Consider the following 27,516-nt stretch of genomic DNA (forward strand, 5'->3'; position numbering starts at 1 on the left):
GTGCTGTACCCAGCCATTTATTTCTAAATCAGAAATAGCCCTGAGGTTGACTTCATGTCTTCTCTCTTATTTAGCAAATGGGACTGTGCATCACTGGCAGTATTCTCTTTAGGATCCAGTCATGAACAACCAGTGCAGATAAGATCACATCAGATATCCCATCAGTTCAGAGTTCAGTAATTAGACTCAGGATGGATTTTGTTTCTGCTTGCAGTTAGAATTTTCTTTTTTCTAAATTTCAGAGATGAGCAGAAAATGGAAAACACATTTTAGAACCATGTTGTGTCAAAAAAATGTTTTCTTCATTTTTTTAATCAAATTTAGTCTTGGTCAAGGTTTTCCAAGTAAACATGAGAAATTATTTGGCCAAATTAATCCCGAGTGTATCTTAGTCTCTTGCACTGAAGGATTTAGCACAGAGCCAAGAAGTTCAGGATGTCGGAAGAAAATGTTTTCGGAGTTACTAAATTACAGTCTCCATAGTGATTTTCTTGCCATATGTTAAACAAGCAAGAAGACAAAACACTGGGGAAGATTCACTTCTCGCAAAAATAAGCAGAATTATAAAGGAGCAAACTTTCACTCACTTGTGTGTAGACATTGTTTCAGTGAAGAATAGATTATACCCTGACAAAATAACTTCAGTTTTCTTTGGTGAAGCATCTCACAGTAATTTTGAGAGGGTTTGTAAGGAAAGGTGTCTAGGGAAAGGGATAGGACAAGTAGGAGATTGGGGGAGGGAGAGCCATGGCAAGAGGTAGGGAGAAAGAGGTTTTTTTATGATGTTTTTTGCTATAGGACATAAAGTTGTTCAAAGCTGGAGTTCAAAAGTGCACGAGGTTTCAAATAAAGCCTTGCTGCTGGCATTTTAAAGGACTTTTCTTAAATTATGGCAACTGCAAGCACCACCTGCCTCCCTTGTATAACAGAAATACTAACATTTATGTAGCTTACTGGATTATTTTGAAAGTTAATTACTTGCTATCAGCATGGAATTTTAGATGTCCAAGCAATAATAGAGTTATATGTGCTTATATTTGTTTCACAAGTCAATAATAAAGTTTTATATGGACTACTAGTATAGTCCAAAAATCTTTACAGATATATTTAATACTAACTATATGTTTAAACATAATTTTTATATTGAAGAAAATGAGATTAAGATGGTTTCAAAAGTTCTTTTTTAGAGATCTGCAGTTGGGAAGAAACAGAGAGGCAAAGCTTTTACATGTGTAGTTTATTTTATGTGATGTATTTTAATTGTATGTGCATTAACATGTATTGTATTTGTTACATTGGACTCCAGGGCATCTCACAATACTTTGAGACTTCCTAAAGAAAGCTTGAAGTAATTTTCAATCTTTTAGTCATCATACTGAAAGTTCTATAGAATACTTGAAATGACTACCCAAAGCATTCAGGCTCTAGAAAATAGGCATCTATTTTCAGAAAAGCCTGTCAGGAAGTTGGTGTCTTTCCTTATTTTCTGTTTTTTATTGTTGCAATATGATGAATGGATTATGTGGGTTAGTGAGTCATTTGCAGAAAACCAAAATTTTGCTTGAGTAGTAAATAATGAGTGAAGAACAACACCAAGAAAAATAATAGAAAATATAAATAATTTTCTGGGAGCATACATATAGGGATTTCATCCTAACACCTGTTGGAGGAAAAAAGATGTCTGTGCACATTCAAGACATGGCCTTAAACACTACTGAGACCCTAAAAATATTAATCAGAATTTTTCTTTTGCTATTATTTTCTCTCTAAGACAGCTTTTTGTTTTTCCCAGTTCCCCTTTACCTCATAATGCATACCTCCTGGAAGGAAGAAAGGAAGACAGGAAGGAAGGGAGGGGGACCAGAAGGAAGGATTTGCATTATTTTTCATGAATACTAGTGCAAAGGAGAAGAAACTTCTCAGAAGTCATTGAGACTATGCTGCAATAAGCAGTTTTGAGGTCATGATCACTTTAAGGAAATATCTGGCTTGAAGAACATACAAAATGTGTTTGGGTGGATTGGGAAAACTACAGTCTGGTTAGGTTTTTGCCTTGGTGCAAGGAACTGTCTGGCTAGATCTGGCTTTGTTATAGCTGAGGTAAGGACAGGCATGTACTCAGAAAGCAGATTCAAGAGAAAAGCATCTCAGGCAGCCTCTCAAACTGCTGCCTCCCTGGATTTTGAACAGTTTTGCTATTTTGTGGTAGACTTGTGTTATCTTCAAGCTGTAATTTGGACTATCTGTACTGCAAAATAAACAGCTTATATATGCAGTTAAATTTTGCACTAGATTAGTACAATGGATGCTGGGCACACGGATTGGCAGTGTGGGGAGGGGAAACCAAGTTTTAGGCTGCACTAAGGTCTTCCAACTAATATGTAGAAAACAGTTTGGAAAGCCAATTGTGAAGCCATAGGCTTGGGTCTTAGGGTACAGAATGCTCTTCAAATGCTTGGTTTACAACTTCCAGAGAAAACTCTCTGGAGTTCTCCAGCTTCTGGAAATGTTGAAAATGCCTGTGAATGGCTTTGCTTACAGTATATCACAACTTTTCATCCTCTCCAAACTGCAGATATAAAGTCACAATGGGGTGAAAGTAAAATAACATTGGTATGGTATTTAGAGCCTCATCTAGGTACAGCTAGCAGAAAGAATTTAAAAAAGTATTTAATGTTGTGATATTCAAGCCAAGTAATCAGGGTTCAGCCACTCTCAGCTCTAGGAATACCACAAAAACGGTTAGAGTTCATGTCCAAAATTACTACAGTACAATACTAATTGGAAGCATATCACACCTTGGGAGAATGCAGGAGAAATATGAACAACAGTAACAAAATAATACCATGTTTAGCCTAAATAATTGTTGTATGGGCATAAAGTTTTGTAACACTGCAAGATATTATCCCACTTTCATGTCTTAGTGGCTAAACACAGACAGATGTTACTGACAAAACCAATATTCTTCAGAAACATTATTGTGTCTTCAGTCGTGTATTTTTTAACCAAGTTATTTACATCCTGAAATAATTCTTTTGCAAAGTCCAATTTATGTTTGCATAGGCATGCTGAGGAAAAGCACTCACATGATGACACAGGGCATATGTTTATTTAGAGTTGGTTAGACTAGAGAAAGCATGACCTGCTCAGAGCAGAGGATGGTGTGAGTAACAGAATTTCTACAGCCATCAAATTGCTTCTGCCTGTACTAGAAAAGGCAGAGTGCAGACATTCAACACTACTTTTTACCACAGTAATCAGTCTCTGCATCCTCTTCTTTCCCTGCCATGGTCATGTAAATGAGACTCCAGCTCCCATTGCAGGAGGAGGTGAGTGGAAGCATGCAGAGCTCATGCAGAGCATGCAGAGCTTTGGATTCTAAACATGGGTCTCTAGCGACATTGCAGCAGGTATGGGAGAAAGGTGCTGTTGGTTGCAAAGAATAGGTTAAAGGAGGAAACTTTCTGCTTCTCACACATTCCTACAGCCACATCCAGCCCTTGTAAGCACTCTAAGCCTGTTTCTTGGGTTAGAAAACCCAGGTTTTCTAGTGAGCATATTTATTTGCTGAGTCTGTGTTTATTTTCCCTTTCAGTGTTGTTATTATTTTTACATTTGCAATGAGAAGTAAAGGTGGAGAGCATAGCCATATCAGATTGCCTTTGGCTGAATCTCAGAATGATTACTTTTCAAAAATGATGAAAATTTAGGTTAAATACTATTACCAATAACCTTGTTCTCTTTGTTCTCACAAGTTTGCAAACTGTTGGCCATGTTTCAGAGCAATCATGACCTAAAAAATAGTTTAGCCAAGCCCACTGAAACTGACAAGATAAACAGAAAGAAGACGTAAATAATCTGATTCATAATTTTTAAGCATATAAATTCACTCATTGATTTGGTCAGATTTGTTAATAATATTCTAGTTACTTCTAGATTTAGAATGCCTTATTCCAGGAAAGATCTCACTGAAAAGCAGTAATAGATTTTGCAGCTTTTAAAACTATTGCATTTTTTAAAAAAGCTTTCAATCCCTAATTTAATGCTTGCAATGTCATCAAAATTGATTACCAAAAAGAATCACAGACACAGTCATAGCAAATACATTATAGCGCAGTGAGAATTAACTCATGTGACTGAAGCAGTAAAGTAAATGAGCCACAAACTGATGGTATTCAAATCCAAATGAAGTAGACTATGTGATTTTACAAGCATTTTGAATATTGCCACCTAATTTTGGCCCAGGTCTCCCCCTTCCCTTTAATTCCTATGCAGAAGCTTCAGCTCCAGAATTATCTGTACCAGTTAATACCTGTAATATTTTTCTAGCAGAGGTCACCTAGGGTTTGGATGAAGTCAGATGGTTGCATACTTCCTACACAGGCTGTGAGATGGCTAGATAAGAGCTTGTTCATAGACCAGAGTGTGTGCACAAACACAGCTTCCAAAAAGAACCAGGAAGACCTTTCCCCATCATTGTCTTACTCTTTAGTTAACAATACATCTATAAAAACAATTTAACTTGACTTGTTCAGGCATCATCATTTTAAAACAACTGCACAGTGCAGATAATCTCTTATGTGAGTGCACGGTAACCTAAAAGGGGTTTAAAGTAAGCTGTGGCCTTGCTCACATCTTCCCACTTAAAAAAGTCAGTTTAGGAATCAGGAGTAGCTTCCCTCGCAGTTTCTGCCTTCTCAATATTCTGCTCACAGTTCACACAACTGCTTCCAGGATCCCAGCAAATGTATAGCTGAGCCAGTTCAGACACAATTGCCCCTTGCAAACTGGAATCGTTCTCATGAGCTTTGGATAGTTGACTAATTCCTGCTGAGAATAACACTGCTTACCCTTTCTTTACAGTCTATTTATACTCCAACTTTTTTTTCAAGTTTAAGAGACTTATACTCCCTAGCACTCCCAGAGACATATTCAGCCCTGCAATATTCAGCCCAATATGTTTCTGATTTAACTTTGCCTTCCTTTATTTTCAAAACAAATAGTTTCATCTGCTTTTCACCCATGAGAACATTTTTGCAGTCATTTCTCACTTCATTTTGTTCAGCTAAGGGACTCAGTGCTCTCAGGTTAAAACAAAAGGTGAATGGGTCCATTTGAAAGATGGTTTAAATGCTGCCTTCTTGCATCTCACAGTCTAAAGTGACCCTCTGCATTGTTTACAAAGATAATTATGTGAAAAAAAGTAGAAACAATATTTTAATTAACGCACCAGTAACACTACAGCTTATTTCTGTGGTTTGTCTATTATAATTTGCCCTGTGGTGCTTCTTATGTTAAAACAGAACAGAAAAAAAAAAGCTTTCTGATTTGCACTGCTGGAATGATATCTCTATATAGAGATTATTTGTTAACTCCTTTTAAGTCTTACACTTGCCATGCAAGGTGAGTGTATCTGTTTTCATGTTTTGCTCTGCACTCAAATAGATGTTAGAAGCATTTATCAGAAACAAAATCACTAGATTTATCACCAGGACCTTCTTTCCCCATTGAGCACATATTTCTGTAGAAGTATTGTTAGAGAGTTACATTACTATATTTCTTGCTACACTGGGAGTCCAAAAGCAAGAACACATTAGTCTGATGAGCTTGGGTATGGTTTCCTGAATCAATAGTACTTCTTCAGCAGAGACCTAGTAACAGACAATTGCATAATGAAGCTGTCTGTCTTTATTTACACAATGTATTACTGTATTCAGCAGGCCAGAAAGAATAGTTCTGTGTAGCAGCTGTCATTGTGTTTTTTTGCTTATCTCTGTCCTGTCTGCCAATGTTATAATTCACCAGCTGACACCCGTCTTGGCAGGGACCGAGCGCGGTGACTCGGTGCCAGAGCGACAACAGTGCTCTGAACTATGACACGATTCATCCCCATCCCAGTCAGCAGCAGCTTGCTCTTCTGGCATCTGCACTTTTTTGGTTTTTTTTCTTTTTTAGCTCTGCAGCCGTGGGGATGCAAAGTAAGCAAGCTCTGGGGGAGCAGTTGTGGTTCTGTCACAGACCATGCTGGGGTACAACAGGAAAGAAGGCAGGGTCAGTTGTGAAGGGTGATGGATACCCAGCAGATATTCTGAATGGTCTGGTCTCGAGGAATCAAGAGGGGACGAGGTCAGACTGCAAAAGCAGAATTCAAGGCACTCTGTCACAAGACCTGAGGTACAATGGTGGATGTTTCTGACCCTGCTTTTGCTCAGAAGGGCAGAAGCTCCTTGAATCCAGTGAGAGTGTTGGCTGCATCAGGGGTGACGATGGGAAAGAAAGGCACCAAGTAAAAATTCTTGCATACTTTTGAAAAGGAAACATGGAAATCTGACAAATTTTTTTAATCAAAATTTCCATGAACACTATTCCCTAACATTCTAGTTCTGCTCTTTGAATATTCATAGGAAATAAAAATATATTATAACACTGATGAAAGAAATGCTTTCACTTGTTTGGGGTATGTTATGCCAAAATTTCTTTCTGTATCTGTTTCTCAAAGGATGCAAAGCTACAACAACTGTCAATTGTATATTCATAGACTTGTCTGAGTGAGAAAGTTGCACTCCAACCAGCATATAACTCACATGGAATGTTATTTCAGTTTAAGAAGCACATTTGTTAATCAACTGAAGTCAATCAGAAATAAAATAAAAGCTTGAAACTGAAATTTCACCACCAGGCAATTCTGTGATTCAAACTGTAAGGTAAGATTTTCTCATTCAAGCAGCACTCTGGTTTAGTGAAAGAATCTCAGGTGGATCATGCTTTCATTGTCAGAAATCCTATGATGAATCATAATAGTGACCAAAGTAGCTGTGATTTTTTTTTCCCCTCTGGGCTTTCTAAGTCCTTCATGTGAAGGAGGAACAGGAAAATAAAAGAGATAGAGAAAAAAGGAAAAAAGAGAAGGAGAAGGAGAAGGAGAAGGAGAAGGAGAAGGAGAAGGAGAAGGAGAAGGAGAAGGAGAAGGAGAAGGAAAAGCAAAAAAATTAATTAAATTAGAGTGAGCAGGACAGTCAGAAGAGTGGTAAGCCCAGTCCTAGGGGCACTTTTTGCACCAGGACACGCCTGATGACATTTAGAACTGTGCTAAAAATATGCTAAGAGAGAAGGGAAGTTAGTGGAGCAGGATGTCATTGCCCTGGAGAACTTCCATTGTGTTGCATCCTGATAGGCTTCCACTGCCAAGTGCACAACAGCATCCAGGTACCCAAGCATGGTTCAGGGGAAAAGGGTTCCAGGGAAAGCAGTGACATCAGGCTGGTGACCTGTCACTAGCGGGGTTCCACAGGGCTCCATCCTGTGCTCTTCAACCTCTTCATAAATGACTTGGATGCAGGGCTGGAAGGGACACTGAGCAAGTTCACAGATGATACAAGACCAGAAATGTCAAAGAAAGGGCATGGGTCCACATGGATGTGAAACAGTGATTGTGGAGGATCTGACTTTCATAAACGTTTCCTATAACTAACTCCTAGTAAAAGAAAGGCTCGTTAAACACAGAAAAAGGTGTTAATGGCAGCTTACCTGTAAGTGAGAGGAGTTTGCTAATTTTAAATGTGAGTTGGCTCTGCATACAAATATGTTTGAAGGAGGATGAGGGGTGGCAAGATCATACCAGACTAACCCTAATTATTGACATTTTCACTGGCAGAGGAGTTTAAATGACTGAATTAATCTAAACCTTTAAAGCAGGCTGTGGCTAGTCAGTGGTCAGCATCTATTAATATTAAATGTTTAAAATTATTTTATTCAGAACTGACCCTTTTTGTATAAATGCTGTGAGACTTCTTCAGTCTAAGTGCTGCTTTCTGAGGATATCAGTTAAATCTTTCAGCCTGGACATCAAAGTTGGATGAAACCAGACTTATCCTATCACCTGGAGACCCATCACATGGAGATCTATGAGAACACTGCATCTAGAATCTGGTTCCTTGAGACAAATTAATAATATCCTTAAATGTGTTGAATGTCCTGATCCCCCTGCCCAGGATCAAATCTCAGGATTTTATTTCCTGTAGGCATTTGGTATTGATTTATTTTGTCCAGAACAATTTCAGAAATCTCAGTAAGTGGAAAGCGTGGCTTAATTTCTGTTCCTTGTCAGAACATTTATTTTTAGAGTCTGAAGGAAAGTGATATTGCTGATGTGCTAGTATATGCAGGACAGTTGCCACCAAGACCTCTGACCTTACGAATGTAACAATTATATGAGACACAACACCTGCAGTAAAACAAGCACAAACAGAAAAATATAATCCTCAAGCTGTAATGAATGGGACAATAAAGTGACTGCATTGAAAATTATTATAAGGTGATAATTTTCTAATAGTGCTCAGTAATGGAAGAATAAACTGGAGAAAATCAACACAAGAATCACATAATTGCACCAGTTGGCAACATATTATCAAAATTGTTCTTTTAGTAATGAATTTAAAATTTAAAAAATACCCCCACTACATCTTTTACTTTCAGCATTAGAGGATTTTTATGTCAATTTAACCACAGTCTAGATATAATTAAACTTCATATTTATTAGATGTCTTTGCTACTCATTCTCATTCCTAATCTAGTTAAACTCAACCAAAAAAACTGGAAAATTCTTCTACTTCTTCATTTTGGTGATACTTCCTAGTAGTGACAGCAAATAAAACATTCAAATGCCAGAAGAGAGACCTGGAAACCATCAAAAGAATCTAGAGGGGAAAAAATAACAGTGGAACAGGAACATTTGAAATAGAGGGTTTCCCTGGCACACGCAGCTTCTCAGTGATTCCCAATATTGTTTCACTCTCCCAAAGGCACAGAGCCCAGTGTCTGTGGCAGCTTTTTGTAGAAATAGTGACTCCCATCATGTCAAGGAGAAAGAAAGAAAGAGTAGGGGAAAAAAAAGACTATGCTGATGGTTTTTGCATTGTAGGTCATGTTGGAAATTTTAATTATTGAAATGAAATATTGAAGGACATATGGAAATGCTTGGGAAGATGAAAATGAAGATGAGAGGAAGCAGTCATGAAGAATTAATCATTCTGACAATATATATATGCACACATATAACTCTTATTTTTGCCAACAGAAAATGACCAGGGAATCAGCAACTCAAGTGGAGGATGAAGAATGGAAAGAGAGAAGAAAGGAAAGCTTAAAATGATGCTATTGAAATGTACACAAATATGTGGTTTAAAAGCCTGTTTGGGAGAGGAACAAAAAGACTCAGCATAGGATGCTCTTGGCGTGAAGAGAAAGACTTCCACACTGGAAATGAGCAATGAAATCTTGCAGGAAGTAAGTGAAACATGTTCAGATGCCAGACTTTTCTTTCTTCCATTCCTATTCCTAAGGTTTTTAATTATTATAGCTAATAATTAGCATGCAAGAGTTATGGCTTTCTGTGCTCAGGGAACTGCACAAAGCTGAGACACATACATGGGAGGAAACGGCGTGACAGAATTATAAGCCAAAGTATATAGTCAAAAGCAAAATGCATGATAAAATGTTCGGTGAATGAACCTTTAAGTTTATTTTAATTACTTTACTTGTGAATTACTTTAACTTATCAGAACAGACTTCAGGACTAAGCAGAGACCTGAACAAGGGCTGTTATGCAAACTACACAATCAGATCCAGAGATATTGTGATTCAGTGTTACTGAGATATTAGAGGACAGAGACATACTTCAGCCCAGTTGAACAAGGCCCTGCTTGTGTAAGCCCTAGGTTACATATTTCAATTTCACTTTGCAGTGGTTCAGTTATTCACTCAGGCAAATGTACTCAAGCAACTGAATTGACTAAAATCAAAAAGTGTCAGCCATTTCCTTTTGATCTGCTCTGAAAAGTAACAGTACAGGTGATTAAATATCCTCATAAATATCCTCATATCCAGGGCTAAAAGCTGAATAATCTGGATGCATATTTTCTCTCATGTTCCCTTGCAACAGAACAGTGATTTTTACCCTTAAAGATTGTTGAAAAAGGATTTCAAACCATTCAGTATCCAAAGAAGTTTATCTGCATCTCCAATCTGAGGTATCGTGAGACAAAAAAACTTGCATGTGCATTTTCTGATATGTTATGTATTTTTCTGATGAGTTTTTAGACATCCAAATATGGAAATGTCCTCCATTCTAATCTAACTCCCTCCTCATGGGATATAGCTTCATAATCCCATATTGCTATTGATGATGTGGATATGCTGCTGAAAATGGATTCCTGGACCTTAGTGAGAGGTGATAAGGCAGAAAGAAATGTGTCAAAATCTCAATAAAGGAAAAAGAGTGAAATTTGCTTATTTTAGTTAATTTTAGTTATTTAGATAATTTTTACATTATCTGTCTCAGATAATGTAAAAGTAACACAGGGACTGAACCAGAGCTGGGGTTTGGAGGCTCAGGCTCAGATGTCCATCTGTATTTAGGTGATTCATTGACCAACACAGTTATATAATTTCCCCAGGCAAGGTGTCTGGGCAACCAGCCAGTATAGCCAAGAGTCTTAAACTCTAGATTACTGATTAACTATTCATTTACAGCTATTTAGGTTGAGAGTGATCTTGGACATGAGTGCAGAATGAAGTTTAATTTCAAGCATGCAGAGCTGTGGTGAGATGTCTAACTGTTCTTTCCCCAAACCTTGTAGGTGAGCCAAAAATATACCATTCCCTGTGGATGGGGTTGCTATGCTATTGTATTCTGTTCAGCTCCATCTTGTTCTGTGATTCTCATCTTAATATTTGAAACCATCCAGCTGCTCTGTATGACAGCCATACCTGTAATTTCTCTTGTCTTCCCAAGGGAAGAAATACAGATAAGGTTATTTTGGTTTTGGGATGTGAGTTTATAGTAAACACAGAGGTTAGAGGGAGAAGGAGGCTATTGGAAGCAGTTTTTAAAAGCCTTATGTTCCCCAGGGAGTATATTCTAGTCTCTGAGAAAATTTTTTGTCTTGGAAAAGTGCATTTTACTACAGCTTTTGCTCTTTCAAAAGAGTGAAAATCTGCATCTTCTAATTTTAGTGAATTTTAGTATGCCTTGGACCTCTTGAATGCTTAAAAGACAGCAATGTGCACTTTGAACTTGATTCAGTACCTTTGAAGCCAGTATAAACAAGAGAGGATGCAACTGATTGCATTCTTCTTCTGAGTCTTGAGAAATGCACATTGCACAGTGCATTAGCACAGTGACACATCTTCGTTCCCAGATCTGTCTTGCTTTTGCTAAGATAAAGAATCTTAAAGAAAGCTGGAAATGAAGTAATAATTTCTAAAACTGCAGATGATAGGCCGTATTAGTTGCATAAAGAAAGAGTCTTGCTGAGCATAAGAAGCACTACAAAATACATGTGAGTATGAGTTTTTCACCAAATGAAGCTAAAATGTGGCTACATATTCCTTCTGCAGGACTTCACATACTCCCCCCTGAAGACCTGAAAGAAGGCAAAACAAGACTGTTGAGAGCAAGTGTCTGGAATCCAGCTTCCTTCACTTGCTCACTGTCTCCCTCCCAATTCCACAACTTCAGTGGGCCTGGTTGCAATCTGTCCTGTGTCAAAGACAAAAATTATGAAAATCATAAATACAGTTCACTTCCTCTCTGCAGGTGCTACCAGGCTGCCATGAGTTCAGTCTATGAAGAGTATGTGTTCCCATGCACTGTGCTGGGAATACAATATTCACCCTGTTCATGTGGACAATTGTTATGGATAAACAAGGTTTAAAGACCTACAAAGACCTGATGTTTGTCAACAACACAGCTCTAGAAAGCATTAAAAAAACTCTCAAAGACTTTCTTATGAGACCCTGCAAGCAAGTTTCTGGCAGAAACCTTCCACAAATACGGCAAATATATAAATAAAAAAACCTAAAATTCACATATTTCGATCATGCTACTTAACACTTGGCTAAAAATTTACTCCTCTTTCTTTCTTTGACCTCATAATGTGTTAAATTATTTCTCCCATGCAACTAGCTGACTCTGAAGTATTTGCATATAGAAAATTTTCCTAAATCAGATGGGTTTAAAAATATAAACTGGAAGTTCTTGATAAATTTCATCAAGCTTGACCCCTAGTATTTGTTGTTTTACTGAAATATTTTCACCATAAATTAACACTTAAAAGTTTGAACATCTGCAAAAACAAACAGAACATTGTTTTTAGATTTTCTTCTGAATGATTCTTTGATTAGCTTTCCAATGAAGAACCTCGCTGGGAGTATAAGTAGGTATCTTTCTCTTTCCATCAAGCTCTTTATGTTTGGTTATTTACTTCTGCAGCTGTTCATGTTAAGATCTGCAAAAATTCACAGGGATCTGTGAGTGTGTGGTAGGTAATAAATCTGCCAAAGATTATCAAGGTTTGTGTATTTTAACATACTGTGATATGACCTTAATCTCTCTAAGTCTTAAGAAAAAGAAATTCTGTCTCTTTATAAAAGATCAATTATGTACATGAAGATAATGCTCTTTGTGACTTAATTCATATGTCGAACCTTATTTTTGCTGATGAATTCTTGGCATAGACTGCAGAAAGGTCAAACAGGAGATATGTCTTTGTATTGTACAATCAGACAAAACCAGATATTTCCAGTGTTGCAGAACTGCCTCTTGAGATTCCTTTTCAAGCTGAAATTTTAAAATGATAACTAATAATTTTTAAATGATAACTAACACATATTAATGAAAGGAATAACTTTCAAAATTACTAACACTTGCCACAAGCAAAAATATTTTTTTGCATTATTGAAAGAATATTCAGATATGCATTATTTTGTTCTTTTCTGATCCTAGGCTTAGTGCAATTGTAGAGGTTTTACTGCCTTCATGTTTTACAAAATAATGATGATAAGCCTTAAATCCCTGCATAGTGCTAAAAAACAGGGAAAACTATCCTTCAGGAGATGAAAAAGAAATGAGACAATTTCTCCATGGTTCCATATAGTATCTTTTAAAGTTTAAAGGCGAGTTGGTCCAAGATTAACATTTAGAATATGGCTTCACACTCTTTCATCTTCACTGTAAATTCTGAAGATATCAAGGCTTTTGTCATGGTAGTTAATCTGCAGAAAAATAGTTAGAAATTCACACTAATTGTACTAGAAATATGTTGTTCTGATATTCCTATTATGACATTCTTCTCTTCGTATGAACTAGCTCTTTTCCAAGTGCACGGTCAAATCTGATCTGCGTCATATCACATGACAGAAACATCATAGATGTCTCATGGGACACAACAAAATTGACTCTGTCAATTGGGGTTTTTCTCCTCTCCTTGAAGGAAATGAATATTGGAACTTGCATCTCTGCATCTCTCTTTTCCCAACCATTAATTTACAGCTCATGATTTTAAGTTAATAACTGTCATTTTTTAACATTTACAAATGTGCATTTATTTTGGTGGTATTTTTGTGCAGTATTGTGCATTATCCCACATCTTATTGGAAATACGATAAATACTTATTTAAAAATTACTTCCATCTCTATTAGCTTATTAATAATGTATATCTAATATATCCTGTCCTGGAAATCTACTGAATTTGTTATGTTATGTCTTTAATTAAGCTAAGAAATTCAAATGCAAGCAGATGTTTCTCTTTTATTTATGGTTCACTTTTGAAAAAAGGAAAATATTTCCCAGTAATGTGCAGGGCAAAAAGGGAAGCTTCTTATTTCTGCTATGGCTTTGCTGGTAATCAGCCACTGTTTCTACAAAGACACCACAAGAGTTTGATATCAGATTACCATTGCATTTTTTTTCATATAATATTTTAAGCATTAACTTTATCCATTTTAGGATAGAGGGTTTGTGCTTAAAATTCACCATTTCAATGTAAACAAGTCTTTTGTTTCAGTCATGGATTACATTAGAAAAGTAGTTTCCAGATCCAGATCTACATGCTTCCAAATATTGAGTTCAATCATTTTGTTCCCTTTCTATTTTTTCCTGCAGGCTTCCCTATTTCCCAAACACCTCCAGTTTCTTACCTCTGATTACTGCTGAGGATGACTCCTAAGTCAAAACTGACTGTATTTCTCTCTTTTGTTTTGGCAGGACTATTCAGATCAAAACACCTCTTCTCCAGCTCACCAAGAAGTTTGAAGTTATAAGGCAGACAATGCTATAAGAAAGACAGGCCTTAAATAAAGACTCATAATTCATTCCACTTCTTGCTGAATTACGCACACCAATATTGATGAAATCTGATTTACATGTAGAAATCTGATGACATGCAATTTACATATAGAAATCAGTAAGCATATGGGATCTTACTGATCTTCAAACCCATCCCTCTGGTTAATACTTTGACAAAAATGGACTCTATATGTTAATCAAGTACTACTTTTTTCTGATTTATTCCCTAAAGATGGATGAAATAAAGATAAAAAAGTAAATATTCTCATACCACTGTTCAGACCCCACAAAACTACCCTTGAAGCAGAACTTGTATGTGTCTCTTCATATTTCACCTCTGTGCATCTCTGTATTTTATTCCTGAAATTCAAACTAATACCATATCCTTTAACACTAAATATTTCTTGTGTTGTACTTCTGGTTGAACATTTTTCTGTTGAACTCTCAGTGAACTTCTTCACTGAAGCTGCCCAAAGCTGAGCAGAATTCAGAATGGAGTGCACCTTTAGTCTACAGATCTTCTGCCTAATGGGATGGAAATAGAAATCAAAGACTATTCCACTGTTTGCAAATAAATGAGAGTTCATATAGAGAGAGTTCACTGCATCTGTTGCAGGTAGAGTGAAAAAGATCTCATGGGAGAGACTTGAAAAAGACACAGAGGAATATTTAATGTTCAGAGTCAAAGGACTTAGGTGATGCTCTGCTCCACAAAAAAACAAATAGTGAAATGGACAAGGTCCTCAAGTGAGTTTCTTTGTCTTAAACCAGGTGTGTGAATGAATCAATGACACTCTCTATATCTGAGGCAAATAAGCAATATAAGCAAATAAGGCACCACCAATGTTTAGAATAGCCAGCCTAAAAGCAGCCTTAATGCAGACAAACACAAGTTTCAGGAATAAGTTCTAAAGGCATTTGCCTCAGGACTAATCTGATGTACCATTATGAAGTTGAAATTTAGAATTTCAGTCACGTATTTCATGTGTCTACAAGGTATTATTTCATACTAAAATGGCAATAACCATTTTCTGATTCACAAAAGCAGTGAAAGTCCTTTTCCAGGGAGTGGGAGATCACATTTCCACAACTCCTTTGTCCACCAAAAGACTAAAGGGAGTTTTCAGCATTCTTATCCTGAAGCTATGCCTTACTTGCCACCAGGGAATTAGGAACTGTCTCTAGTTGATGTTTCAGAAAAGTAAACTTCGGTTAACTCTTACAACTTGAGAGATCATTTCACTGTTTGTGAAAAGAGTGGTTGGATTGTTTCTATCAGTGAATGATAAGCAAATCTGCCATTGCTTAATCTGCAAGGAAATGTGTCCACTGAGTAACATGAAGGCTTCTGCACAATGCTGAGTCTTTAAGCTGCTGCTGCAGCTACTAATCCTAGTGCCTTAGCAGTTTCCTTAGAGAAGTAAAAAAGCATTAGCAAACAGACAAAAATGGTTCAATTTAAGATCTCTATAAAATAGTTGTTCTTGGTTCACTGGAAGCCAATGTTTCTCATTGTTCATTGGAAAGAAGTGGGGATTTCATGTATAATGATTTTCTCATGTTAGCTTCAACACTAGAGGTGTCTGCAACTTAATGCTCTAACTCATATTTGTGTGAATATCCAGGAGAAATTGCATGTCCATTCCTCATGGACAGCCTGCAGGCAATTGGTCCTGTTTCAAAACAATTGATGTGTGTAACAGATATCTATTACAGACCAAGAGCTTAATCTTTATTTTTCACAACCTCCTGTAAATCAGAAAGAATGCTGTTGTGACATTTAATGCATCTAGCTACTATGCTATTGTCATATTTTTACTTAGCATTTGCAATCCAGTAGTCCTAGAGACACTGTGGGGATCTGAATTGCACTAAACTAAACATTCTGAAAACAGAATTATGGTCTCTACTGAAACAGCATGTAGTTAGAATACTTGTCTCCCAGGAGACACTAGAAAACTAAACTGAATGAACTCAATGTGTGAAAATAAACCATGTTTGTTAAAATATACGAAGCCCTTCAGGCTCCACCTAGGAAAAAAGTCTGCTTCTGCTCACTACCATTTAAACCATGGAGGTGCAACATTTTGGGGGGTTCCTGTTACAGTATCCAGATGAATGCAGGTGAATGCAATTCAGCCAGAATCCCTCTAAAAGATAAAGCAAGTCACTATTTGGGTTGTGAGACTTCAAGAGCTGAACTTGGAAAGATGTGTGAGAAGACTATAACAAGAGGTAAACAATTAGAAACACACCCTTCTGTCTTCAGTATATTGGATCCCCTATTTATTTTCTGGATGGGATCTTTGCATGTGTATAACCTCATTGTGATAATCTTGTATGGATTTACTGACAGAGTCAAGATGTGCGTGAGCCCCTTCCTAGCAGCCCCCAGCAGGACAGCCCGCTCAGAGCTGCTGATCTTCCATGGGTTCCAGCCAAACAGCCTCAGGGCATGCTCAGAGCATGTGAGCCCTCTCTGTGTGGTTAGAATCAGCCAGGCGTACACAAAGTGCAGGTGATTAATGCTGTGCTCAACGTGCACTTCATATAAAAGAAGTCCAGTGCATCCCAAAGGTGTTAGATTCTCAGAGCTGCAGAGTCTTCTTTTCTTCCCAGATATACTGAATGAAGCAGGGGAACCACATTAATGAGAATGTGGTTATAGCTTGGTGTAGGACCCTGGCCTGCATCCAAAGCAATGTGGCCAGCAGGGTGAGGAGGGGCATTCTGCCCCTCTGCTCTGGTCTCAGGACACCTCACCTGGAGCACTGCATCCAGTTCTGGAGCCACTAAGCTAAGAAAGACATGGAAATGATGGAGCAAGTCCAGAGGGGTTGATAAGAGGACTGGAGTGCCTTCTCTAGGAAGACAAGCTGAGGATGTTGGAGCTGGAGAAGAGAATGTTTTGTGGAGACTTCATAACAACCTTCCAGTATCTGAAGGGGACCCACAGGGAAGCCAGAGACAGACTCTTTGTTAGAAATTGCAGCAACAGGACAAGGAGTAAAAGGTAGAAATTTAAAGAGGGGAAAATTAGGTTAGATACACAGAAGAAATTCTTTCTGTGAAGGTAGTGAAGCACAGGAGCAGGTTGCCCAAAGAGGCTGTGGGCACCTCAGCCCTGGCAGTCTTCAAACCCTGGGACCAGATGATCTTTAAGGTCCCCTCCAATCCCTTAACATTCTAGGAGTCTATGGGTCCCCCACCAGCCGTGTTGTGTCTATTCCTGCTAAATGTCTTCACAAGAAGATTTACCATGTTCTAAGCTACTAAAACAGTCCTCCAAGTGTCCTTACAGAGTCTTCTGTATATTTTCAAATATTCAGAGATGTTGTTCACACAGATGATAGTAGGACTACCAGCTGTCTAGATTTGTATGCCAAGTTGTGAGCACATTTGCGGTGTGATCGATAGATAGAGATATAGATAGATAGGTAGATAGGTAGATAGGTAGATAGGTAGGTAGATAGATAGATAGATAGATAGATAGATAGATAGATAGATAGATAGATAGATAGATAGATAGATAGACAGAAAGACAGATTTAGAATTGCAGTGGTAGTCAGGTAGGTGGGGTATTTGAAAATTTTACTTTTATGAGAAATTATGATAAACCTGCATTAAAAGGTTTTCCAGAATAATAAAATGCATTAACAGATATGATGCAATGAAGAGAAACAGAGCCTAATGAGGTACTTGAAGAATTCAGTGGAAGTCCTTTGGCTTATTTCAGTGTAGTGTGGAACAATTTCAAAATACAGATCACCACAGATAATTATGCCTATATTTATTTCTTATGGAAAAAAAAAAATCCAGCAAAAACCAAAACAGCCAACCAGCAGCAAAGAAAGAGGAAAAACAGGAGAAATCAAAGTTGCAGGAAATCTCATAAAGGCACTGGAGATGTGTTCAGTGATTCTTATCACTAAGTAACCATGTAACACTGCATAAATACATCTCCTGGTATTTGTTGGATCTGGGGATGTATGTACTTTGCATATATACTGCAAAGTCTTTTCTGAATAGCCAAAGTTTTTCCCATCTGTAATCTATGAACTTTTCCCAGCTTTCATATCTCAGTTCACAGAAGATCAAGACAGTAAAACCTTTTTTTTGTGTGTGTGCCCATATTATGCTGAAACTAATATTAGACCACATAGCTGCCTAATAGCCTTAAAACCCTAATCAAGTACATTCAAAAAAACAAGATAGCAAATGACAGTTACTCAGTTAGATATCACTGAGTTAGATACTGCTACAGACTGAGATCACTCTGCCTGGATAACCTAGCATAATCAGGTTGGAATATGATTTTTTAGGATTCATAAAAAACTTAGGGCATGGCCAAAGACACTAAATACATATGTATGTGCAATTTGTATGCCTTGACACATTTACAAGGGCTTATTCTCACTTGACATCTGTAGGACGAGTTCCTTTCATGGTTTAAGTAGACTTCTCCTATTTTATGTCTAATAAACCAAATTCCTCATCTTCCTCTTCTTCCTCATCTTCCTCATCCTATGGCTTTTTCTGTTGTACCCAGTTACCAAAGGGAAATTTTGATTTCTGAATGCCTAGAAAAATAAGAATAACATGGAAAAGGAGATTTTGTAAAACATGGGAGTAATGTTCTAACTGGAGGTACTTTTCAAAAGAAAAGATGTTGACAGCTTTAACTTCTATTAATGGAAAGAAATCAAATGCTTGTCAGTGTGGTATGAAATCATGTGCATGTTTCTGTTTCAGTGACTGAGATTTTTTAAATCTTATGTTTGGAAGAAGTGAAGGCAGTGAGAAAGATTCTACATATTCCCATGAGGCAAACCTAATATCTAGTCATCATATAAACACTCATCATAAAACATTTCATTTGTTTATTTGTCTGACATGTCTCCCCAACAATAACCTGGGGCCTAAATGAATTTTTATAGTCTCAAAGCAACAGTTTCTTGTATAGGTCAAAGATTAAATGTACTCTTGCATCAGTTTCAGTGCTCTGTAATTTTACATCTTATATTACGTGCAGCATGGAAACCAAATTTTAAAAAAAGACCAATGCTTTACCACTGGTAGTAAGCAATTATGGGAAAGCATACGCGCACTGCGGTGTGAGGCATCTGCCAAAGCAAAGTGGAAAAATCATAGTCCATCTGACTAAGCAAAATGCTAGGTTTTCCACCAAATCCACAATCATGTATTGAAACAGTTCACAACTTCAGTTCAACACACTTCAAACACACTTTCCTTTTGAGTAGGATTAACTCATAGGCTAAAGGAAAAAGTGTTAAATTAAAAAAAGAAGAAAAATTTGCTCCAAATAGCCAAAGTACTTCTCTGTTAGAAATGGAAAGCAACAGAGGAGTAGAACCAAATTCACAAAAATCATTAACTAAAAAACAAAAGGTGTCAGACAACTAGGGAATTGCTTATAGCTTATGTAATTAAACCTATGCCCCAATAGGAATTGTACAATCAGAAGGACATTTTTATATGCATGAATAGAGCTTTCTGTCTGTTGTAACTTTTTCAACAAGTTCAGAGAAATTAAATAGTTAGTCAAAATGTCACTCATCAAAGTGAATCCCAGCTAAAATTTGCACCGCCCAGGAAAACAGTTTGGCTCTTATATACCAAAGTGACAGAAGTGTAAGGGCTTTGCAGTGCAAGAAAGCAATGACAGTCAACTTTCCTTGTCTTTGAACTTCCTTGTGGCTGAAGAGTAAAGTGTATTTGTATACATACATATATATATTAGTGAAATTCCATCCCTAAACTGATGGCATGCCTGCATGACCAGAGTCATACTATCAGAAATTAGATGGATTTAAATTTAAAATAATTATTTGAGCATAGATGCTCTTAGTGCATAAAGAGGAAAAGAAAGTCAATCCAGGGATCAGTTTATCAATGAAACCCCTTAAATATCTCATAAAATTCTATGGGAATAGCCCTAAAACTTTGCTCATTTTAAAATGGTTTTGATTCTACATTGTTTGCACAGGACACGTGTCTTTCTGTTTAAGCATGAGCTGATCTCCCTGGTGAAATTAAAAGCAATCACAATCTACAGGCATTGCCTGGTTAAGGACCAAAACTGCTGGGAATCAGTTTCTCTTTGAGAAACTCTTACAGATTCCAGCCCGAATGCTGGAAAACTCATGCTTCAATTCAGATGAGTTGATATGTCATGAACCCTGTTGAAGAATCTGTCAGTTTTGGACTGTAATAGAAATGAGCACAAGGGAAATTTTATCCAGAGCTGTGGGGCTTTTCTCACTTTCTGTGTATTCTGTCATTTGACTCATTCTAAAGGCTATCTGTTGATTGACACACACAGATGTATTCCTCTCCTCCATGTTTTTACTCATCTTGTTCCAAGCTGCAAATAATCATCCATTTTGTCCTGCAAAATTTGGGTTTCTCCTCACACTACAATAAAAACAAAACAAAGAGAAAAAGTTTTCTGGCTTCTTTCTTTTCCAAAGTCTTGAAAAAATGACACTTAGCAGGTAGAATGGTATACACCACACAAAGAGCAAAAAGTATTTCCCACTTTTAGTCATTTCACCTCTTCAAATTCTGCATCACTCCAAAAGGATGAGTTTTCACCTTGGACTTACATTTACATAATCATCCTTTTTAACTTACAATATTTTCCCTTGCATCTGGTGTCTGTGCCTATGCCAGCCTTAAAAAATATGCATGCCATTATTGATTTAAGCATTCAGTTTATAACTAGTTTGTAATTTTGCCAGTAAATGGTGGCTACTTAGGTACCATTGCTGAATTTATGCCTTGATGGCACTTTTTTTTCATCCTCCTGTAACTGCAGATTCTGAAAAAACAAAATTTCTAAAAGAATCCCTACTTATATCTTTTCTAGAAGATGCAAGCAGCATGTATTGCTAGTAGACAGTAAAGCATCCTTTGTCTAGTTCATTAACATGAAATTAAGATTATCTCTCTAAATTACAGTGATTGATGTTTGTTATAATTTCTTTAAGCACAGCCAAGATGTTTATGGCATATATACAATTTTTTAGTAACTTGACTAAGATGTGTTTTGCATTTAAAAACTCTTTAAAAGCTGCAATGTTTCATCATTTAACATTTTTTTCATGCTACGTAGAGCTACTAGGATAAATGTTCCATGTTGCAAACAGGGATTTGCCCATGTGTTCCTCATTATCTTCAATGAGATTCAGATGGATAACTCACTGCCTTGACTTTGAATATTTATATATAGGTGTACACCTACTGCTGTGTTTCACTAGAGCTGCTACTCTCTGAGGATCAAGAGTACTTATTTCTACCTGGAAATCTGCCAGCACTTCCCAATTTTTCTGAAGAAGATGAGCAAATTTTGATCCACCAGTGATTTCACTGCATATGTCCTTCTTATTCACTCTTCATGAGTACTTCTCTAAGGAAGTTTATTTTTTAGCATTTTAGGAATGAATGCTCATTTTTCAAGCAAACAAGTTGCTAAAATAATAGTCATCCACATATATTAATAGTTATGGTCTTTTCAAAAAAAGAGATATACAAACACTGCTATGTGAGCCAGAAGATTAATCAAGCACCATGAACAAAGAATGGTGGATTTTCACTCAAAGTCACTATCAAAGAACATGTGGAGAAGTTTCTTTGCTACCTGTGAAATTATCCAGCAGAATAATTATGAACATGAAGGCTAATTTTGCACAAACTGAAAGCAGAACAAGCTGCCTTCTGCTACCTCTTCGAAGAGAGCTGACAGGTGAAGTGCAGAACATGCTGAGAGATAATTGTGTTAAATTTTTCTGCATTTGCTAAGCAACATCAGTCAGAGTTCCTCATTAAAGTGACTTGGTACTATTCAGTGGATGGAAAGGTGATTCAAGAGTAAAAACCATTGCATTTTATCATCACTGGTAGTCAATAAAAATTGACCTCTCAAATGACATCAAGCACCTCAAGTCCACATACCTGGAGATGGGCCCAAAAATCTACTTTGACCAATTTGATGAAAATGCGCCTAATTTTTTTAATTGCGTAGGTTACAAAAACTACAAAAACTACAGCAAAGTTAACATGAATCATAAATACATTGGAACATGTAAACATGAGAAGATTTTCACTGAGATGAGATGGTGTTCTATAGTGACCAGAGAGGAACTACATATGCCTTGCTTTTCTTTTGAATGGAATGCATCTGTTGATACTGACACTGTTTGGTATTTAAAACCATCCTTGTTTAAATTTAAAGAAAAACAAACTAAAAAATTACAAACAACTTCCCATTCCTAAATTTAAGCAGAAAATACAGAATACAGAAATACAGAAATATATGCAGGAAGTTCAGTGCTTCCAGCACAATAAATTAAATTATTGAAGAGACACTGTCTCTTACTTTATAACAGTATCTTTGTAAGGTAGGCCCTTTCCTTTCCTTCCATTTTCCAAGTTTCTAAATTCCTTTTTGTGATTAAAGCTCAGCTATGAGCCTCTTCTCCGTTCTCAGAGTGTCATTAGCATCATCAGAATGCTCACCCTGATGCTTCCAGCAGCAGTCAAGCCAAAGCTCATGGGTAGCTCTTCACTCAGCTGCTCACTTTCATGGCCCCTGAACTGTGTATCCTACACAGAGTATTTACACAGCAAACTGAAAACAAACACCCTAAACAGCTTTGCTGTCCATGAAGGTACCTAAATATTTACTCAGGAGCTGAACATCCAAAAAGAATCAGCTTTAAGAATAAAAAATCCAAACAAATTCACAAAAAAAGCACATTTTGCTTCTAATTGTTCTTGTTCAAGCAGAATAATAAAATTCTTACAGTTGGAAAAGATATCTAAGATTATCCAGTCCAACCATAAACTCAGCACCACCCTGTTCACCACCAAATCAGATCCGCAAGTGCCACATCCACATGCCTTTTGTCTACCTCCAGGGTAGTGACTTCACCACTTCCTTGGGCAGCCTGTTTTAATGCCTGGCCACCCTTTCAGGGAAGAAAATTTTCCTGATATCTCAACTAAACCTCCATTGGCACAACTTGAAGCCCTTTCCATTCATTCTGTCACTCATTATCTGGGAGCAGAGACTGATTCCTTCCTCACTACAGCCTCCTTTCATCCAGCTGTTAGAGCAATAAAGTGTCCCCTGAGCCTCCTTTTCTCCAGGCTAAGCCACCCCAGCTCCCTCAGCTGCTCCTCACAGCACTTGTGCTCCAGACCCTTCACCAGCTTCATTGCCCTTCTCTGGACTCCCTCAAGCCCCTCAATGTCCTTCTTGTAGTGAGGGGCCCAGAACCAAACACAGGATCTGAGGTGTGGCACCACCAGTGCCAAGGACAGAGGGAAAGTGAAAGGACATGACACTGTAATGCTGTCAGTAATGAGTTTTGCCCCTGAAGTTTCTTCAGCAATGCTCACAAAACATGCTGGGCAGTGATGAATTACGTATTTTAGTACAGGGAAGCCAAGGTACTCCCTTGCCCCTCAGGTGAAACCACAACCTTTTCCTGTTTGTTTGAGGAATTTGCCCTCACTGGCTGAATTTCTCTCACGCCTCCTCATCTCAGATATACAAACTACCATGTGTATCTACAACACAATCCAGACATGGTATTTGGTTTTCATTTGTGTTTTTCCCATCCTGTTTTCTGCAGCAGAACTACATCTACTGCATCTACTACACAGTCTTGCATCAATCACACAAACATTTAGATTATTTGCTACACTGGCTAAATACTAAATGAGAAAGGGAAACTTCATGTAATACTGACAGCAGACACCACATTCTTGAGAAAACTCAAGTTTTAAGAGGATTTTTTTCTTCACACAAACCCAGACATGTCTATGAAGAAGGAATATTTGTTCCTTCTCTATCCAGTGCAAGAACAGCCATTCACCACAAAGATACCAGTGTTGCAGACAATTTAATTTTAAATGTTCCCAAGGGAGTTAACTGGGAAACTGTTATTTTTATTACTATATCCACATTTTCCTGTAGTGTGTGCTAGGCTTTATCCATAGACATTTGATCAGAGTGCTTACACCTTCAGACACTATTAAACCACCAACTGGTTGTTTCTGCCAATTTTCCCTTAATGTTGTGACCTAATTTCCCTGTTTTCATATCTGCTCTTGAATCCAAATCCTAACCATCTTGTTTAATCAGCATAATCTCATTTTTGGATGTTGATGCACCTTTAGTATTTTCTATATGTCATCATGTCTATTCTCATCAGAGCAATGGATTATCATTTTAATAAAGTAATTTTATGGGAGTCTCTCAGGACTTTCTGCTTCAAGGTACTAAGCATTCAAATAATTTCTTTGTTCAGAGGACAGACACAGAGAAAATAAAAATGGCAACTAAAAAACTAATTTCTAAATATAGGTTTATTTTTTGCACATTCTTGTTTCCCTGTCATATTCTCACTGCAAACACATCATGATAAGTTAACATTTTCATTTTTCATATATTTCTCAAAAATACTATCATTGTCTATTAAAAATGTTTCTAGAAAATAAAATCTCAACCACAAAATTTCATCTACATCTAGGAAGGAATATAAGGACTTTAGGAGTTTTCAAAGAAAATTAATAGGGTCATTGTATTAAATGTTATTTACCGTGTCTTTCAAGTTAATTAGTTAGTTTTCCTTCTAACTGCTTTTTTTTGTTTGCTTTTTTTTTTTTTTCCAATCTCTTTAAACAGCCCTGTTACATTTTATTTATTTTTTATTGATAATACAGTTTCAAATTTTAACTACCTGCAGGAGAAGGTAAATAGGTATTATATTCCTCTTGCATGTCATGATTTCTACAGAGACATTTTAAAATTGCATTGGTGATTTTCCTCCATATCATGATGCAAAATCCTACTATACTTTGTTTTCTGACTAGTATAATCTCAGAACTTCTTTTGGCAATCCCATTTTCCAATTTCTCTTCTGCAGTTGTGCAGGGCTTCTAATTATGTCTTCACGTCTCTCAACTTATATTTTACTAATGTTGTTCCCAATGTATTTGCTAACAGCTCTGGGACTTTGCAATCTTCTGTGTTCTCTGTTTATTTGCAAATTGATATTGTATGGAAATTCACTATGAATTCAGTAACATATTAGTACTTTTTCTTCTAGATCTCTCACAAGTTTGAAAGTTCAAACTACAGCACTCTGATAGAATTTCTCAATACGTAACAAATCCCAGTGGGAGTCAGTTTTTGGTGATCATCATTGCTTCTTTTGATCACTATGTTCCACAGATTATTTCTCATATCAATATTTTGGGATTTTGCCCTTGAATTAGTACTGTGAAGATATACAGTGTTCACATACACATGCAATACTTACGAAATCAAAATCATATGCCAGGAAAGTGTGAGAACTGCAGTCTACTTGGTTACAATTTGTGTTTTCTTTCCAACTTTCAAATATCAAACATATAATAAAAAATTCCAAAGTGTTGAAGAATTGGAGAGTACAAGAACATCAGGGAAAGAGAATTGCAGAATATGCTGAGTTGGAAGAGACCCACAAGATAAAACAATGAAATTCCAGATGGGTTTACAACAATGAGAAAGGGACTGGGTCAACGACCGCACATCAGTTTATGGTAGATATGGAAGAATTTTTGGGCATCTGTGGAAACAGGGTTAATCTTGTTAGCTTACCTGAAAGTTACATTTTCACTTTGTAAGGTATATTCTCACTTCTGATCTTTGATTTTATCTTTAGCTATTCTGTATAGCTTCATGCTGGACTTCTTTCTCTAAGAAGTTATACTTCTCCAGAGTTAGAACACAATTAACCTTTTGTAAAAAGGTTAATTGTCAAAAAAGACCCTTTTTGAAGTAACGAAGGTAGAAACATAATTAATCAATAAGGTAGTGACTTAAGCAATCAGTTTAAGCTGGTTAAACAATGCTTGGTTACCTTGCGAAGTTTGCTTTTTAAATAGTCAGAGGAAAATTGTTAGTATATATGTTTTTTATCAGTTTCTTGTATTTGAATGTCTGTAGGTTTTTTTTATTTTACAAAACAATTAATAAATGCTCAGCAATAGGCTTAGAGTAAGCTTTTATACTTCTGTATTCACAACTCACAAACTTACTTGAAAATATTCCACAGGTTTTGATAATAAATTCTATAAATTTTATTAGGATTCTTAATACAATCACCATGTTTACATATTGAATATCAAAATTAAGTAAGACCATTAAACTACTTTTGGCCTTACTACAAAGACACCAGACTAAAAATTAACCATTAAGGATTAAGTCTTGGATAGATTAAAGCAGTTAATCACATACATATCTCATGGAATTTATCAATCCAACACATAATTAAGACCTTTACTGGACCAGATCTTCAGATTGTAATCAGAAAAAGATGAAGAAATGTTCATGGGCTTTGTTGGGTTGGTTTTGGTATTTGTTTGCTTGTTTTTGCTGAATTTTGTTGTTGTTTCATTACTTTCAGGAGCAGTTTCTGGAAAGGAGTTATTTCGTTGGGTTTTTTTGTTTGGTTTAGTTTGATTTGGTTTATATTTAGGGTGAGTATGACTCACTTTTTAATGCTGCATTTAAATGTCTTTCTCACTTGTATCTTGTACTCTTTGTAGTCATGTTGTACTTAAAGGCATTCCTCAGAAACTGAGAACTATCATAAACATTCTATAAAAACAAGTGGACTGATCAGAGAAACCATGAACTAGAGTATTGTAGAGCCCATTCAGATTGATTTCTTCACCACTTGGAAGTCATAAACTCCTATTAAAAATTTCAGTATTTCCTGAAATTTGCAAGAGAGGAAGATTTGAAAAGCCGAATGTATAATTTTTAAGAAAGATTAATTTTAGTCTTAGTTTCCACTATTAAGTGAATAACTTTCACAGAAATTTACACTACGTTTGAAGACACTAAAAACTGTTAAGTGACTTTCTTCACAGTTCACCTTCTTATATGTATTAAATGGGATACTCCAACGCAGGCTGAAAAATCAAAAATCACCCAAGAACAAGAACTCTGAGACTTTCACATCAGTAAAATTTGTCCTAATTTTCTCATGATAATCACTATTTGATATCAACATTGCAGTTAAAGCTAAAATGTTATATCCAAAATGTACATTTTCTATTACTTCGATATATTTAAGATATCCAGGCACTTTTAAAAAAAAACTCAAGCAACATTTTAAAAATTCAGTAGGGGGAAAAGGTTTCTAATTGTTTTCACTTTCTAGAAATTTAAGTTAATATAAAGCATATTTCCATGCCCATGAATGTCATCACGGCCAAGATTTAAGTACATTCTTTGTAAGAGAAGCCAATCTGAACCATTTGAACTTTTATTAGTGGAAAACTTATAGCTGAAGTCAAATGATTGAATACA

This window comes from Zonotrichia leucophrys, chromosome 3 (genome assembly GCF_028769735.1).
Source record: "Zonotrichia leucophrys gambelii isolate GWCS_2022_RI chromosome 3, RI_Zleu_2.0, whole genome shotgun sequence".
In the NCBI taxonomy this organism is placed as follows: Eukaryota; Metazoa; Chordata; class Aves; order Passeriformes; family Passerellidae; genus Zonotrichia; species Zonotrichia leucophrys.